Source organism: Lepidochelys kempii, unplaced genomic scaffold, assembly GCF_965140285.1.
Source record: "Lepidochelys kempii isolate rLepKem1 unplaced genomic scaffold, rLepKem1.hap1 scaffold_134, whole genome shotgun sequence".
Taxonomy (NCBI): domain Eukaryota; kingdom Metazoa; phylum Chordata; order Testudines; family Cheloniidae; genus Lepidochelys; species Lepidochelys kempii.
The window spans coordinates 354,249-373,429 of NW_027621915.1; the positions used below are offsets into that span (position 1 = coordinate 354,249).

Sequence of the window (19,181 nt, forward strand, 5' to 3'; positions counted from 1 at the left end):
AAGGAGGTGGAGGCAGGATCGGACAAAGGCGCCCCGAGCCCGATGGTCCTCGAGGGCCCGGAGCTCCTCCCTCTTCTCCCGGCATGCTCTGCAGGGGGATAGATCCTCGAGGCTGGTGGCCAGACAGCTCTCTAGCTCTAAGACCTCCCGTTCCAACTGCTCTATTGCCACATCCCTCCATCGGCGGGCGCCCCGGGTGTAGTCGTGGCAGAAGAGCCAGACGCGCACCTTCCCCACGTCCCACCATCCCTGCGCCAAGGGAAAGGTGCGCCTCTGCCCTCGCCAGGCCAGCCAGAACTCCTGGAAGGACGCCACAAAGCCCACATCCTCCAACAAGCTGTTATTAAAATGCCAATAGGCCGGCCCCAGCCTCTATGCGCTGAGAAAGGCCGTCACAGTCACGAGATGGTGATCCGAGAACGGGGCCGGACGGATGCTGGAGGAGTGGGCCCGTGAAAGATGACAATGTGAAAAGTAAATGCGGTCCAACCGGGAGTGGCGCGACCAATGGGCCTCCACCTGGACCAAGGTGAACGTCGAGACATCATCCAGGTGGTGGTTGTGCCAGACATCCCCCAGGGAGTGACGGTCGACAATCTCCTGCAGGACGTCTGTGGCGGCCGGGCACTGCTCGGTCCCCGAGTGGTCCCACTCATCGAGGGTGGTGTTAAAGTCCCTGCCCAGGACCAGGCACTCACGAGGATCCAAAGAGCCAAGGAAGGTGGAGGACGCATGCTGATAAAAGAGGAGCCACTCCAGGCCCAATGTCAAGGCATAAACGTTAATGAGGTTGACCACTAGCCCCTCCATGCGGACCTGGAGGTGCAGCAGGTGGCCCGGCACAGCCTCAGTGACCCCCAGCACCTGCGGCCGTAGGTTGGGGGAGAATAGGGTAGCCACTCCAGCCGTACGAACTGTGAGGTGGCTAAAATAGACCCTGTCCCCCCACTCCAGCCGCCAACTTGCTTCGGCAGCTGGATCCATATGGGTCTCCTGTGCAGGAAAACCACAGAGTACCCCCCTCCCAAAGGAAGGAGAGCACCTAGCACCTGTGGAGACCCATCCTACAGCCCCAGGTGTTTCGTGTTGCAAAGATGATGGGTGCCATGGGGAGGGCTGGGGTGGATCCTCGCCGGCGGGAATGCGCATGGCTCCTGTTGGGCCATGCAGCAAACTGGGACCCACCCCATAGGTGAGTAAAGAGTCATGGAAGCTGCAGACCCCCAAAGCGGACTGCCTCCCAGTCCCTTTACCCTCCCCCATGAGGGCCCTCATGGCCCTGAGGATTTGTTGGAAATCCTCCCATCGCTGGAGAGCGAGTTGCACCTTGTTGCGGGACCCATGGACATCTTTGAGAAACTCCCGCAGCTCTTCTCAGAGCATATGGGGGGGCAGGGCCACGGGACACCAGCCATCCTCCGGCGGGGCCCCTGTCGAAGCCCCGTGGCCTACCGAGACGGGCTGGCATGGGGGGGAACCCCGTAGTGGTGCCCGATGTGCCGGTGCCACGCAGCCCGCCTCAGACCCCGGCTCACTGGGGGGTGGCGGAGGGAAAATAGCAGCCCCTAGTGGGTAGGGACGGGGAACACAAAGGCTGCTCTCTGGGGGTCATCCTTCTGAAAGGGAAGGAGACGGCCCCAGGGGTGGCAATAGCAGCACGGGCGGTGGAGGGGGGGCGGGGTCAGCATCAGGGGTTAGGAGCAGGGTCGGGGAGAAGGGTGGACATGGGATAATGGGCCCCAGCAGCCAAGCCAACTGGGGGTGGAACCTCTTGGCTGGGCTCAGGGGTCTGTGGATTGGGAAGGGGGATCCTCGACGACACTCGTCTGGCGCTCCAAGGCAGCGGTTGTGGCCACAGCATCAATAGGTGGGGAAGCAGCCGTGGGGCCCCCACCCGGGAAGGAGGTCAGCTGCCCCACATCAATGAGAGATGCCCCTGGTGACTCAGGTCCCGGCCACATGGCACTGGCTGTCACCTCAATAGGCTTGGCAGCTGTTAGTGGGGTGCCATTTGCGGCCGGGCTGGTGGAAGAGTCCATGGGTTCCTTGGAGGTGGGAGCAGAAGCAGCAGTCAGGGAGAGGGAGCATGGAGAGTGGGGGCCCGGTGTGAGGTAGCCCAGATTGAGGCCTGCTGGCAGAGGGGTCCTCCTCCCCCTGGGTGACTGGGTTCGGACCTCAATCTCCTCAAAGATGGAGAGGAAATCACCATCCACCACCCCAGGGACCTCTTGGCCAGCACCTGAAGCGACGCTCACCTCAGGGCCTGCAGGGGCCTTAGGTGGCAAGGGGGCAGGAGGGGCTCCATTGGAGGCCCCCTCGAGGAGGGACTCTGGAGGAGAGGCGGTGCTACCCTCCATTGCTGCCACGTCGTCCCCAGCTGGCTCCAGCAGGTGCGATTCACCTAAGTGCAAGGCAGAAGGTTCGGTGTCGGTGGCCCCTTCCTGGTCTTTTGTGGGGCCTCCGCATCAGATGGGAGGAGCAGAGCTCGAGCCTTCCACTTGCCCTGCTTCCCCTGTATTTGGACCCAGCCCTCCATGGTATCATCGGTGGGCTGGTGGACAGGGCTTGGGCCGAGGGACACGGAAGCTTGGGGAGGTAGTGTTGGGGCGGCATGGGTGAGGGAAGATTCCCCCTGGGGTGGGCCCTCTCCCATGCCCAGTGGTAATCCCACCGCACCTTCCTCCATAGGCCCTGCCAGTCTGCACACAGCAGAGGCAGGGCCCTCCTGCTCATCTGCGCGCATTGGGGGAGGTGCCCCCAGTACCTGAGTGGGAGCAGTGGTGGGCTGGGGACGAGGAGGGGTGGCTCTGGGCGCCGGGCAGCCTGGGGGTCCGGTGATGGTGGGGCTGGCGCCCTGCCTGGGCTCAGGGGTCCCAGATGCTCCTCCATGCCAGTCCAAGGGGCAGTCCCTCCAGACATGCCCCATCACCCGGCAGAGGTAGCACCAGGCCTCCCCCATAGAGTAAGGCACCTAGTAGCGAGCCCCTAGGAGGGGACCAGAAAGGACCCCTCGAGCACCTCTCTGTCACGCGCCGCCGGTGGCAGTTGAAGCTGCACCTGCCGGTGGAACGAGAGGACGGGGTGGAGGGTGGGGTCTTTGCAGCCCAGCAAGAGAGGGCTAACAACAGAGAGGGGTTTCCCCAGGGCAGAGATTCGGTAGCAGGGTGGCATTGGGAAGGAAGGGAGGGATGGAGGTCAGGACCACTCGGACACCCACGTCCTACAGCTGCTCCAGAGGGACGAACATGCCCCCCTCTGCCTCCACCAGGCCCTTCTCCACCACCTCCTGGGTGGCGGCCTCCTATGCTAGGAAGAAGACGACCTTCCCGTACATTTTGGAGGCCTCCACAATGGCCGTGGGCCCCACCACCCTCGCCAACGCCCGCAAGTAGGTCTCCACATGGGGTGAGGTGGGCACCAGGAGGCAACGGACGCTGTGCCGTGGGGAAGGGGCCCCAGCCGCCAGAGATGGTAACAGAGACGGTGGCTGGGAGAGATGACATAGCGGCAGGCGCGGGAGCCGCCACTACCTGGGCGCACGCCCTGGGGGCCGGGAGAGGGGAACCCGCCGTGCTGGTGGAGGAAGCAATGGGGAGGGATGCCACGGCCAGTGGTGGGGCCAAGGCAGAGGGAGCAGTCCCCACCAAGGAGGGCCTAGCCTTTCTGGCGGGGCCCTTGCCCTTCTTTTTGCCTTGGCCTTTCCCACCAGCTGGGGGGCTCCCCCAGAATAGGAGGGGGCAAGGGACGTGGCAGCAGTGGAGTCCACTCCATTGCCCACCACTGCCAGTGCCGGGGCGGGGGCAGGAGCAGATGGTTCAGCAGCGGCGGTTGAGGTGGGGGCCAGAGGGTGCGACGGGGAGGGCAGGTGGAGGATGGGCAGCGGGGTCTGCCAGAGGGGTTCCACCCACCTTGTATACCCCACCATAATGAGCAGGGATGGAGGGGAAAGGGGAAACAGGTCAACCACTCCTCCCCACTAGGCTGTAGGCAGGGGAGGAGGGCGCCAGAGGCGGGGGGGGGGGGGCATGGATGGGGCGACCTATGAAAGCAAGGGCTTGGGGGGGTGGGTTTCAGTCATTGACACAGGATGGGATTCCGGCTCCTCTAGCTGCACTAGGGGAGCGGGGGGGAGTTATACTAGCATGGGGGGGTGCAGTGAGACAGGAGTTCAAACTGAAACAGGGGAGAGGCACAAGTGCATGGGAGGGGACATGGGCACACAGAGCAAAGGGCCAGTCAGGACAGGGCAGGAGACTTTAAATTCTCAGATATAGACTGGAGGACGAGTGCGAGTAATAATAATCGGGCTCAGATTTTCCTAGATGTGATAGCTGATGGATTCCTTCATCAAGTAGTTGCTGAACTGACAAGAGGGGATGCCATTTTAGATTTGGTTTTGGTGAGTAGTGAGGACCTCCTAGAAGAAATGGTTGTAGGGGACAATCTTGGTTCAAGTGATCATGAGCTAATTCAGTTCAAATTGAACGGAAGGATTAACAAAAATAAATCTGCAATTAGGGTTTTTGATTTCAAAAGGGCTGACTTTCAAAAATTAAGGAAATTAGTTAGGGAAGTGGATTGGACTGAAGAATTTATGGATCTAAAGGTAGAGGAGGCCTGGGATTACTTTAAATCAAAGCTGCAGAAGCTATCGGAAGCCTGCATCCCAAGAAAGGGGAAAAGATTCATAGGCAGGAGCTGTAGACCAAGCTGGATTAGCAAGCATCTCAGAGAGGTGATTAAGAAAAAGCAGAAAGCATACAGGGAGTGGAAGATGGGAGGGATCAGCAAGGAAAGCTACCTTATTGAGGTCAGAACATGTAAGGATAAAGTGAGACAGGCTAAAAGTCAAGTAGAGTTGGACCTTGCAAAGGGAATTAAAACCAACAGTAAACGGTTCTATCGCCATATAAATAAGAAGAAAACAAAGAAAGAAGAAGTGAGACTGCTAAACACTGAGGGTGGAGTGGAGGTCAAGGATAATCTAGGCATGGCCCAATATCTAAACAAATACTTTGCCTCAGTCTTTAATAAGGCTAAAGAGGATCTTAGGGATAATGGTAGCATGAAAATGGGAATGAGGATATGGAGGTAAATCTTACCATATCTGAGGTAGAAGCGAAACTCAAACAGTTTAATGGGATTAAATTGGGGGGCCCAGATAATCGTCATCCAAGAATACTAAAGGAATTGGCACCTGAAATTGCAAGCCCATTAGCAAGAATTTTTAATGAATCCGTAAACTCAGGGGTTGTACCGTATGATTGGAGAATTGCTAACATAGTTCCTGTTTTTAAGAAAGGGAAAAAAAGTGATCCGGGTAACTACAGGCCTATTAGTTTGACATCTGTAGTATGCAACGTCTTGGAAAAAATTTTGAAGGAGAAAGTAGTTAAGGACATTGAAGTCAATGGTAAATGGGACAAAATACAACATGGTTTTACAAAAGGTAGATCATGCCAAACCAACCTGATCTCCTTCTTTGAGAAAGTAACAGATATTTTAAACAAAGAAAACGCAGAGGATCTAATTTACCTAGATTTCTGTAAGGCGTTTGATATCGTGCCACATGGGGAATGATTAGTTAAATTGGAAAAGATGGGGATCAAGATGAAAATTGAAAGGTGGATAAGGAATTGGTTAAAGGGGAGACTACAGTGGGTCCTACTGAAAGTTGAACTGTCAGGCTGGAGGGAGGTTACCGGTGGAGTTCCTCAAGGATCAGTTTGGGGACCAATCTTATTTAATCTTTTTATTACTGAACTTGGCACAAAAAGTGGGAGTGTGTTAATAAAGTTTGCAGATGATACAAAGCTCATTTGCTGGGCTCAAATGGTGGAGCCCCAAATGCGCTAGCTAAAGTCCCTGTGTCCACGGCAATCACTTGGGCTTCTCTGATTTGTTAGAAGACATGCTGGTCAGACCGCGTAGGTTGTGAGTTGTAGGTTTAATTCCTGGGTCTGCTGCAGACCCACTGGATGAAATTGGCCCCATTCGCTTCTCCCTGAGTGCTTCACTCTGTGAATTGTCCTGTTACAAGCAGTACTGAGGAGAGAAATCTGGGACATCAAACCTTCCACATCCTAAGCCCACATCATGAGAAGGGCATTTCCTTTCCAGACATTTCCTAGCTGAGCAGTGCCTAGAGCAATTGCTCAGGCGCCTAATCTCCTCCCTTTGAAGTCAAGGGGTATTAGGCCACATCTCATCTTTCATGACTTGAAATTGGTCCCTGGGATCCTTGTTGTTAGGACCTGCAGTAGTTTCCTGATAGGTGACACTGTCATATGGCTATGGCAAGAGTAGGGCTGGTTTTGGGCTAGAGACACCTCAGTCTGCTTTTTGGTCTCTCTGAAAACACCCACCTCAGGTGTTGAGACTCTTGCCCTCATCTGAGTCAGGGTGGAATCTCACGCTCCTTCCACTGTCAGACTGGGATCTAGGTACTCTATCCTACATACCAACCGCTTATCACCCTGCAGGTCTAACTGGCTTTCAGGCACCTGTGTTTCCTCACTCCAGGAAGCTGTGGCCAGTGAAATTAACCGACGCCCATCTTAAAACAAAGTATTTTATTTAGCAATTGGAACAAACCTTTAACAATAGGTTTCAAAAGAACAAACAGCCTCCGCACATCTAATCAAAGTTCATGCTTCATGGCTTCAGCTGCTTACCTACAGTGGTCAGGTAGGATTTTCCCCCGCAATGCACTATTGGTCTGATTGAGTTTGTCCGTCCCCCCGCCTCCCAACACATACACACACACCTTCCTCTGAAGCTGGAGCTGGGGCACTGGATGGGGTGGACCAGTGCTCTGAGGTTGCCCAGCAAATCCTTTCCTTGGCTGGTGGGTCTGGCTCACATGCTTCAAGCCTGATTGATCACCTGATTTGGGGTGAGGAAGGAATCGCCCTAGCTCAGATTGTCAGGGACCTTGGGGATTTTCACTTTCCTATGCAGCATGGGGCCCGGGTCACCTGCTGGGATCATCTGGGCACATTGCACCTAATCAATTCCCTGCTCTTGCAGGGGCCTCAGGCATTGGTGACACCTCAGTCTCTCCTGTTCTCTGCCTGTGGCTCTGTCACAGATCCACAGGATCGGTGCTGCACCCCCAGCTTGGGAACAATCTCTAGGAGGAACCTCTTCAGTGTTCCAGCCCCGAGAGATCTCGCTCTTCCTGCATAGGCTAAGTCTCACCACCTCCTTGAATGAACCTCTGGGGCTTCAGCCCTCCTGCTTCACACAGTGAGCTCTGTTCAGCAAGTCCATCGGAGATAGACTCTTGGTAGAGACTTGTCCACTCTTCAAGGATTAATGTGCCTCACCAAGCATTTGCAGTGACACTCAAACATCGTTGTCAACAAAGGAAGGACTGGAAAGCAGCACAGGAAGTCCTTAGGTTAGCATAGAGAATTGAAGGTTATAACATGGTCCAAGTCCCTTCTGGTTACCCCAGAGCCTTGCCAAGCTGTAGTGAACCCCATTGTTCAAGCTCTTTGTCTCTCTCCATCTCTCCTTGGTCAGATCCCAGATGACAGCCCTGACTTCTCCCAGCAGCCAACGCTTTTCCCCCCACTGGGTTACAGTGCTGCACATAGGGGAAACTGAGGCACCCACAGAATTCATAAAAACATTGCAAAAATTCCGACTTCATCACTGGCTCACACAAGGTCAGTCTGCTGAGGACGGAAATGCTTTAGTCTTACCCATGTTATTGTGCTCAATACAGGGATTAGCCGGGTGAAATTTTATGTCCTGTGTCATACAGGAGGTCAGACTAGATGATCTAATGGTCCCTTCTGGCCTTAAACTCTATGGAACTGTGACACTATATTTAGTCCCATCTAAATGCATGCTTCTCTGCAAGCTGAGTGTGATGGGTCCCTCTTGAGTTACAGGAGAAGACATGAACCAACTCACATGCTTTTAGGAAGCCAAGAAGCTTCTGAGGCCCAGCCTGGTCTCATATTCTCGCTGTGATTCGGTCTCCCTCTTCCAGAGAAATCTGGGGGTTTTGAAAGTCCCCATCCTCCCTGTGCATCTGGACCCACGTACGGTATTGCTCAGTGGTGTGGAAGCTTCCTTCTGCCTCTGAAGGCTGGAATATCCAGCCGGGGCATCTATATCCCATCTTGCGTGTGCCATTCTCTGGGTGGTTGGACCCATATGTTAGGATATAGATATTCAGGCCTGTCTGTAAAGGCCTATACTCTAAGAATTTAGGTGTATTCTTATCACTTGGCTAGTGATAGAGGTATAAAAGAAAGAATCAAAATCACTGTCTGCTGGTGTAAGGGCCTTCTCTTACTGTGACAGTCTGAGGCCCTGTTCTTAGGCTAAGGCCTTTGGCTAAGCAGCAGAGGCAGCCATAAGCTGGGAAGCGAAGGGTCACATCCTCACATTCCAAACTAGTCACATTGAAATAAGGTGCTATTGGGCTGTTAGGCACTATCAGGACAGGATTGTATTCCTATCACCTCCAGAGAAAGGGAAGTGCCTAGAAAATGTAAAAGGAAACTTAGTTTGATAGCATCCTGTCTGGCAAGAACTCACTTATCAATAGCTGGGATGTGAAATCCTCACTTCTGTATTGTTTTGTCATTATAGTTCCCACTTTGCTGTTGTTTGTCTGTATAATCTCTGTCTGGTTCTGTGATTGTTCCTGTCTGCTGTATAATTAATTTTGCTGGGTGTAAACTAATTGAGGTGGTGGGATATAATTGGTTACATAATCATGTTACAATATGTTAGGATTGGTTAGTTAAATTTCAGGAAAATGATTGGTTAAGGTATACCTAAGCAGAACTCAAGTTTTACTATATAATCTGTAGTCAATGAGGAAGTGACTGGGTGTGGGTGGGGGTGGGCATGTGGGTGTGTGAGATGGGAACAGGGAATGGGGGTAAGAAAATTGGAATCATGTTTTGCTAAAGGGGGAGATGGGAACAGGGAATGGGGGTAAGAAAATTGGAATCATGTTTTGCTAAAGGGGGAAATGGGAACAGGGAATGGGAGTAAGGAAGTTGGAATCATGTTTGGCTAAGGGTAGGAATGGGAACAGGGACACAGGTGTAAGGCTTTGTGGTGTCAGAGCTGGGAAGGAGGATACTAAGGAAGGAAACTGGAATCATGCTTGCTGGAAGTTCACCCCAATAAACATTGAATTGTTTGCATCTTTGGACTTCGGGTATTGTTGCTCTCTGTTCATGCGAGAAGGACCAGGGAAGTAAGTGGGTGAAGGAATAAGCCCCCTAACACCATACAGCTTTAATGGCTTGCAATCACTGGTTTTGTGACTGTACCTAGTTTGTGGGGGAAGGTGTTGGAACTGTCTGATCCCTTCTCTTAGACCAACACACACAGCTCCTAAATCACATGTAGGGATACAGATTAACAAAGATGTCTTTCTAAATATATATGTAACCCTTCTGCCCGTCAGAGTTGGCAGCAACAAGGGCCGGGTTCAATATCTAGGGGATCCATTCCAATAACACAATGCAAACCAGCTCAAGCCCCCACCCAGTGACCTGGGACAAATATATACCACCCCCGCTGGGCGCCTCCAAGAGGCAATACTTCCCCTCTCTCAAGCACATAGTCTGAGTGTAGCAAAAAGCCTTTTAATAACAGAGAGAAACAATGTGGCATTATGTTGGGGAAACACCACCAACAGGATTCGTAACACAACCCATGAGCAAAAAACCCACCCCAAGCAAATTGGGGCATGCCCTTTCCCTTTGGTTCTTGAGTCCAGCAACCCCAAATCACCCAAAGTCCCAAAAGTCCAATGACCCAAAAGTCTCTGTCCCGGGTCAGGGCAGCCCCAGAGTTCGAAAGTTGATCTGCAGAGCTTTACCTCCCAACCTGGGTGGAGATGGGACGGGGGTAAGAGGCACCTTACATGATCTGAAGCTGACCACCCCACAGCTCCATAGGCCTTCGCTTTGCTCCGCTCCGCTCTGCCAGCCGCCCCACGAACTCCTTCGCTCAGCTCCACTCCGCGGCCCACGAGCAGCTCCCGCTGTCCCACGAACTGCTCCGCGTCCCAGCAGCAGCTCCCGCCGTCCCACGAACTGCTCCACCAGCCTGTCCACAAGGCACTCCAGCCCTCTCACAATCTGCTCTGCAATATATCTTCAGGCTCCCCCACTACTTAACACAACACTCTTAGTCAGTTCAGCTCTTTGGTGACTTCAGCTTGTAGTAGGGGAGCCTCAATGCTGGTGCACTGTTAGCCCAAAGAGAGCTCAGCAGCCTGTAACTAGACTTCTAATGAAATCAAAATTAGCTCTGATAGTCCACAGTGGAGAGAGGAGGAAGTGCAATTAGCATGTAAAGCCCTAACCAAGGGGGCCATACCACCAAGTATTAATACTTGTCCCCAGCCTCTCCCAATTCACAGAATTTTGGAACCCATGACCCTTGCCTAGCGAGTGCCACTTAGTTGATGGTGAGTCCCTCCATCTTAACAAAAGGCCAAGTACAGTTCCAGGCACAGTTCCCATAATCAGGGTAATAACTATTTATTCTTCCTGCCCCAATAACAGAGACACTGGGGATCCCACAGCAGCCAAAGTGACCATTTGGGCAGCTATGGCCTCATTCTAGGCGGGGTGGGTGTGCCTATGCAAATGAGATTGGCCCCTGAAGTTCTTTTCCACAACTTGCCACACCTCACCACCAGATGTCAGGGTGGAGCTCATCCTGACACTGCTTACATCTATATATATATATATATATATATATGTTCTACCTCAACCACAAAATACTGGCTAGATGCAGGAATCACTGGGGGAAATTCTCTGTCCTGTGTTCTGCAACAGGTCAGATTAGATGATCAAAATAGTCCCTTGCAATCTATGAGGGTCTGAAATGGTCAATCAGTCCTGGTGAAACATGGGAATGGCTTTATTCCATCATGTGAGTTATCTGGACAATCTCTAGGAGCAAGGGGGAAGGGATTAATTTTTCTTCATGACAAATATCCTTCCTATCATTTCCCCCAAAGCATGTTTTATCACCTTGTTTCTGAGGTGGTAAATCATGGGATTCAATCGTGGTGGCATCACGGAATAGAACACAGCCGCCAACAGGTCCAGATACAGTGAGGACATTGATTTTTGCACTCATGGTGGTGCTCATAAATAAAGAAAACACACAATCAGGTGGGGCAGGCCGGTGGAAAGGGCTTTGTACCTGTCCTGTGCAGAAGGGATTCTCAGCGCAGTGGAGAAAATGTGAATGTAGGACACAAACATGGAAATAATGAACATGGAGCCAAAGACTGATCAACAGACAAGAAGCAAAATTTCATGGTCATGTATATTAGTACAGGAGACCTTTAGCAGCTGTGCTATGTCACAGAAGAACTGACTGATCGCACTGGACTCACAGAAGTGCAGCCTGAAGGTATCAACAGTAACTGGGAATTGGTCCTGCTTTGAGCAGGGGGTTGGACTAGATGACCTTCTGGGGTCCCTTCCAACCCTGATATTCTATGATTCTATGATTCTATGATTAAGAAACAATGAATAGATTGTGTTGCTGACCCAGCAACCAGCTGCCATCTGGATACATGCACTTCTGTTCATGATTTCTCTGTAAGGCAGAGGAAGGCAGATGGCTACAGAGCGGTCATATGCCATCACCGTGAGGAAGGCCATCTCTGTAGCAGCAAAGCACACAACCAAAATACTAGGGTGACAGACACATCCAGAGAAAGAGATCCGTCTGGTGTTGGTTAGGGAGCTGGCCATTGATTTAGGGACGGTTACTGAGATGTAACGGAGGTCTAGGATGGATAAGTTGTCCAGAAAGAAGTACATGGGGGTGTGAAGGTGGCGGTCAAGGGTTATGATTGTGACAATGAGAAGATTTCCCCATCAGGGTTGCCAGGTAAATGACTAAAAGCACTGTGAAATGGAAAATCTGCAGCTCCCGAACATCAGAGCATCCCAGGAGGAGGAACTCAGACCTCGTGGTTTGGTTGGACATTTCCTGCCTGGGAGATGCTCTACAAAGGGGGTGGGGTTATGAAGGGAAGACGAGAGAAATAAATATGATTAAAGTTATTGCTCTGCAGGAAAAAAGAATAATATTGGACTTTGAAAGGTGAAAGTGACTGTGTATTTTTTTATAAATCTCCCTAACTATCGTTGTCTTACTGTTAGAGCTGTGGGAATTGTTTTCCGGCAGTCATTACCAGTGATCAATGTTGCCTCCATGTCTGGATGATGTGTCCATCACAGCCAACTATTTTTTCAAATGTATTTGCTATTCGGAATCATTCATCCATATTAATTAACCCTGGGCAAACCCACTGTCTTGAACTCACACCTTCATTTATGGCAGAATCAGCCCTTATATTTCAAGACGAAAGACACAGAAATGAGCTTCATAATTTCTATATGCAGTATAAATAGCGTTTCTACAGTTGTTAGGGGGCTTATTCCTTCACCCACTTACTTCCCTGGTCCTTCTCGCATGAACAGAGAGCAACAATACCCGAAGTCCAAAGGTGCAAACAATTCAATGTTTATTGGGGTGAACTTCCAGCAAGCATGATTCCAGTTTCCTTCCTTAGTATCCTCCTTCCCAGCTCTAACACCACAAAGCCTTACACCTGTGTCCCTGTTCCCATTCCTGCCCTTAGCCAAACATGATTCCAACTTCCTTACTCCCATTCCCTGTTCCCATTTCCCCCTTTAGCAAAACATGATTCCAATTTTCTTACCCCCATTCCCTGTTCCCATCTCACACACCCACATGCCCACCCCCACCCACACCCAGTCACTTCCTCATTGACTACAGATTATATAGTAAAACTTGAGTTCTGCTTAGGTATACCTTAACCAATCATTTTCCTGAAATTTAACTAACCAATCCTAACATATTGTAACATGATTATGTAACCAATTATATCCCACCACCTCAATTAGTTTACACCCAGCAAAATTAATTATACAGCAGACAGGAACAATCACAGAACCAGACAGAGATTATACAGACAAACAACAGCAAAGTGGGAACTATAATGACAAAACAATACAGAAGGGAGGATTTCACATCCCAGCTATTGATAAGTGAGTTCTTGCCAGACAGGATGCTATCAAACTAAGTTTCCTTTTACGTTTTCTAGGCACTTCCCTTTCTCTGGAGGTGATAGGAATACAATCCTGTCCTGATAGTGCCTAACAGCCCAATAGCACCTTATTTCAATGTGACTAGTTTGGAATGTGAGGATGTGACCCTTCGCTTCCCAGCTTATGGCTGCCTCTGCTGCTTAGCCAAAGGCCTTAGCCTAAGAACAGGGCCTCAGACTGTCACAGTAAGAGAAGGCCCTTACACCAGCAGACAGTGATCTTGATTCTTTCTTTTATACCTCTAACTAGCCAAGTGATAAGAATACACCTAAATTCTTAGAGTACAGGCCTTTGCAGACAGGCCTGAATATCTATATCCTAACAACAGTCACGGCATTTCTGAATTCTGACGCCGTGGCTCTTGCACAGCCCCGTCTCCTTCACGCCCTGCCTTCAATGACCCCTCTGGAGACCCGTCCCACTCACACCCTACCTCACTTACCCCTATGCAGCCCTGTCCCCTTCACAGCCTGCCCCAGTGACCGCTGTGTAGTGCCAACCCCTTATCAAAATGGAATTCAGAAAGGGAACATTTAGGATGAATATCTCAATGAAATCCATGAGCGTTAGCTGCATGAGCCTCTGGCTTATGCCCTGTATTCTACGTAATAGCAGAGCATACCTTGGGTTGTTTAAATGTAATCTGGACTAAACGCTGGAACTCTAGCAGAAGATTTTCCACAGTTACATGGAATATGGGGGGCTGCTGCACCCATAGAAGAAGTGGATGCAGTCCCACTGAAGCCAAAGGCAATCACCTTACTTGTGCTAGGGCTGAATTTTGGCCAAATAGTTTTGCTTGTGTCTCTGCAGTTTGTGGTTTAAGAAGAACACGAGACTTGCCATTGTGGATCAGAGACATGGTCTGCCTGGTCTCCAGACAGGGTCCAAAGCAGATTGTTCAGGGGAAGGTACAAGCTGGGAAAGAAACAGTTCTCCACACTCTAATTTAGGGGTGAATCAACTCACTGGTCAGATTCAGCTCTGAGGTATGCAGTGGCCAGGAAGTTCTAGACATGCTTAGACCCAACAGTCAATTTGGCACCTTTTGATTCTGGTCAGGTTAAACAGCTATTCATTATTTAAAACACCATTCAGGAATCTGAGCAATTCCTATGCCTGTTTGAGCATCTGTGGGGCTGGTGTTTGTCACACAATAATACCACACACACATAATGTAATAGCCCACATGGCCAGGAAGAATGGTCAATGGTTTGGGTGCTTACTGGGGGCTTGGAAGACCTGAGTAAAATTTCCTTCCTCTGCAACAGACGGCTTATGTGACCTTGGGCAAGCCATATATTCCAAGGCCAGAAGGGACAATTGTGATCGTCTACTGTAACCTCCTGCATAACACAGGCTAGAGAACTGCATGAAAATAATTCCTGCATCAGACCTTTTGGGAAAAAAACATCCAGTCTTGATTTTAAAATTGACAGTGATGGAGAATTCACCATGACCCTTGGTAATTTTTTCCAATGGTTAATTACCCTCACTGTTAAAAATGTACACTTTATTTCCAGTCAGGTTTTGTCTTGCTTCAATGTCCAGCCATTGGATCATGTTATACCTTTGTCTGCTAGACTGAAGAGCCCATTATTAAGTATCTGTTCCCCATGTAGGTACTTACAGACTGTGACCTGCTTAACTTTCTCTTTATTAAACTAAATAGATTGAGCTCCATGAGTCTATCACTATAAGGCTTGTTTTCCAATCATTAATCCTTCTCGTGACTCTTCTCTGAACCCTCTTCAGTTTATCAACATCTTTCCTAAACTGTGGGCACCAGAACTGGACACAGTATTCTGGCAGCGGTTGCACCAGTGACCAGTGCAGAGGTAAAATAATCTCTCACTCCTACTCAAGATTCCTCTGTTTATACATCAAAGGATTGGCCAAAGCATCGCACTGTTGACTTTCACCATGGCCCCCAAATCTTTTTCAGAGTCTCGTAGACTTTAAGGTCAGAAGGAACCATCACGATCATCTTGTCTTGTTAGCCGGGGTTCTTTCAACTCAAAGCTCTTGGTAACTTTTACTCTGTGCAAGGTGGTGTCAGGAAATAAATCAGGGGAGACACGGCCCTCCGACCGATAGATGGCTGGCACAAACAGGACAACACAAGAGTGCTTTCACTTAAACTTTACTTAGTCTCAAGCACTTACACACGTCCACAACAGGTTAGTCAAACACCCCCAATCCTCGATAATTACCGAAGCTGAGTGTGGCTCTTGAGTGGCACAGCGGCTGCCGGTGGGAAACACAAGATGTATCCAGAGGGAGAGTACAGACCCGAAGAGTCCCACTACCTCAAACTTTCTCCCTTATTTTATACATTAGTAACACAATGACATGTCCCTTAAAGAAAACTTGTTAAGCAAACAGTTTCAATAGTCAAACAAGAGGTTTTCTTCTGATTATTGATTAACCAGGTGTGTTTTTTCCCCAGAGTTTGCAGCCTGGAAACCCTGTTAGACACATTCCTGGGGCACATCCTGCTCTTCTAAAATGCATGTATCAGCCACTTCAACACAATTCTTATCAGGAAGGACGGGGGGGGGGGTCAAGCTGCCCTTTCTGTGGCACCAAAACCCCCTCTCCTCCTGCCTTGGTCAAGCTGAGGCTGCTTTTAGCAATAAGCAATACTGGTTTCAGGCACTTTACTGGTTTGCCAACATCTCCCCATACAGTCTGACCTCCTGCACGTTGCAGGCCACAGAATCTCACCCACCCACTCCTGTAATAGACCCCTGTCAAAGTTCCTCCCCCACTCTGAACTCTAGGGTACAGATGTGGGGACCTGCATGAAAACCTCCTAAGCTTACTTTTACCAGCTTAGGTTAAAACTTCCCCAAGGTACAAATTAATTTTATCCTTTGTCCTTGGAATATCCACTGCCACCACCAAACTCTAACTGGGTTTACTGGGAAACGTAGTTTGGACACGTCTTTCCCCCCAAAATCCTCCCAACCCTTGCACCCCACTTCCTGGGAAAGGTTTGGTAAAAATCCTCACTAATTTGCATAGGTGACCACAGACACAAACCCTTGGATCTGAGAACATTGAAAAAGCATTCAGTTTTCTTACAAGAAGACTTTTAATAGAAATAGAAGTAAAGGAATCACCTCTGTAAAATCAGGATGGTAGATAGCTTACAGGGTAATTAGATTCAAATCATAGAGAACCCCTCTAGGCAAAACCTTAAGTTACAAAAAAGACACACAGACAGGAATAGTCATTCTATTCAGCACAGTTCTTTTCTCAGCCATTTAAAGAAATCATAATCTAACACATACCTAGCTAGATTACTTACTAAAAGTTCTAAGACTCCATTTCTGTTCTATCCCCAGCAAAAGCGGCATACAGACAGACACAGACCGTTTGTTTCTCTCCCTCCTCCCAGCTTTTGAAAGTATCTTGTCTCCTCATTGGTCATTTTGGTCAGGTGCCAGCGAGGTTACCTTTAGCTTCTTAACCCTTTACAGGTGAGAGGATTTTTCCTCTGGCCAGGAGGGATTTTACAGGGGTTTACCCTTCCCTTTATATTTATGACAACCCCTAACCTCTGGCTGAGTTACTGAAGTCCTGAAATCATGTTTTAAAGACTTCAAGTGATAGAGAATCCACCTTTTACACTAGTTTGAACTTGCAAGTGACCTGTGCCCCATGCTGCAGAGGAAGACAAACCCCCCCTCCCCAGGGTCTCTGCCAATCTGAACCGAAGGAAAATTCCTTCCCCCACCCCAAATATGGTGATCAGTTAGACCCTGCACATGTGAGCAAGACCCACCAGCCTGACACCTGGGAAAGAATTCTCTGCAGTAACTTCTGGAAGTTTGACCCACGTTCTTTGTTCCTGAATGTATACATTTACATTTAGCGGTATTAAAACACACATTGTTTGCTTGAGCCCAGCTTACCAAATGATGCAGATCTGTCTGAATCAGTTGTCCTATCCTCTTCATTATTTATCACTACCCCAATTTTTGTGTCATCTGCAAGCTTTTTGCCACTGATGATTTTATATTTTCTTGCAGGTCACTGATAAAGGTGTTCAATAGTGTAGGGCAGAGAACCAGTCCCTGTGGGATGCCACTAGACACACACACACTCTGTGATGATTCCTCGTGTAGCATTACATTTTGCAGTCTATCCATTAGCCAGTTTTTCAATTATTTAACATGTGCCATGTCAATTTTCTATCAATCTAGTTTTTTTAGGCAAAATGTCACATGGTACCAAGTCAAAAGCCTTACAGATGTCAAAGTATATTACCTCTACTGACCAAACTTTTAATCACTTAGCCTTTTTGGGCTTCAGTTCCCCGTCTCTGAAATGGGGACAAATAGCACTTCCCTGCTGCACAGCGGTGCTGGGAGAAGAAATACTTGGAAAGTTGTGACGTGCTTTGAATTCTACTGATGAAACGTGCTAAGTAAGAGCTACGTGTTACTGTTCTGGAGTCTCTGCCTGGAAGATATGGCATGTTTCTATCATTAAGCATCCTCTCATAGTGTTCTCCCATTATAGCCACAGCAGCAGGGCAGGGGGTGTGAGGGAGAGAGAGACCCGGCAGCTACTTCTTCCGAGCTGCTTCCCTGCCTCAGCCACTGCACACACAGGAAGAGACACGGTGCTGCCCAGATGCACCCGGCACCATCTCTGTCAGCTTCTGGGATCTTCACTGAGGCTGGTCAACAATTTTCCGTGGAAACTCATTTCCAGCAGAAACCTGGGTTTTTTGTTAAATTAAACTTTTCACTAAAAGTGTCGGCTTTTCTTCAAAGACTTGTTGTCAGAAAACCGAAAACCCCCAACACCAAATTTTTGTGGCCCCAAAGCAATTTTTTTTTTCCAGGCTTGGCCGGACATTTTCAGTGTTTTGGTTTTTCCTACAAAAATCGAAATTTTCCACCCAAAAATTCGACAGAAACAAAAATGTTTCCATCCTTGTCGTTGGCAGTGTTGTTGTAGCCGTGGTGGTCCCAGGATAGTAGCGAGACGAGGTGGGTGTGGTGATAGCTTTTATTGAACCAACTACTGTTGGTGAAAGCGACAAGCTTTCAAGTTTACTCAGAGAACTGAAGAAGAGCTCAGTGTAGCTCTAAAGCTTGTCTCTTTCACCCGCAGAAGTTGGTCACTTAAAAGATATTACCTCGCCCACCTTGTCTCTCTTCATTCTGGTCAAAATTTTCCATGAAAAAAACAATATAAATAAATAAATAAAAATGTGTCCTGACCATTCCTACTTTCCCCCAACCCCCAGCAATACATCAGAATACGTAGCCCCTTCTGGACAAGGGACAAACTACCAGCCCTGACCAGATTCCAGGATGCTTTAGAGTGGAAAGAGATCTGGGAGAACATAATCAGAGCTCACACTGATGCCACTGAGCTCAGAACCCAGCCCTTGGTCAGTTACACATTAGTAAACATGCCTGTAGCAGTCAGTTGGTGTCTCTTGAGTCAAGATGTCCTCTGATCCTTATGGTGTGGTAAAAATCTCTTGTGCTGAAATGCATGGGCATCCCAGTTAACCCTGTGACTTTTTTTCTGAGAGCATCAGTGGGAGCTGATACTATCTGAGAACATGGAGGGGACAACGACTTATGACAAAGGGCTTTCAGAGCTCATTAAGAGCTGTGAATAAAGTTCATACCGCATCTAGATGAAAATAGGCTCTTCCCACCCTGCCAGAGCTGCAGCTACTGGGTATGCAAATGGGTTGAGACCCGATCTAGCTGCTTACACAGGGGGCCCACCGAATACCAAGCCTTTCATAGAATCATAGAATATCAGGGTTGGAAGGGACCCCAGAAGGTCATCTAGTCCAACCCCCTGCTCGAAGCAGGACCAATTCCCAGTTAAATCATCCCAGCCAGGGCTTTGTCAAGCCTGACCTTAAAAACCTCTAAGGAAGGAGATTCTACCACCTCCCTAGGTAATGCATTCCAGTGTTTCACCACCCTCTTAGTGAAAAAGTTTTTCCTAATATCCAATCTAAACCTCCCCCACTGCAACTTGAGACCATTACTC

At 49.2% G+C, this 19,181-nt stretch overlaps 1 pseudogene; it reads right to left on the reverse strand.

Moving 5' to 3' along the window:
- Positions 1-10,964: 10,964 nt before the first annotated feature.
- Positions 10,965-11,997, reverse strand: LOC144930004 (olfactory receptor 14I1-like; annotated as a pseudogene).
- Positions 11,998-19,181: the final 7,184 nt, after the last annotated feature.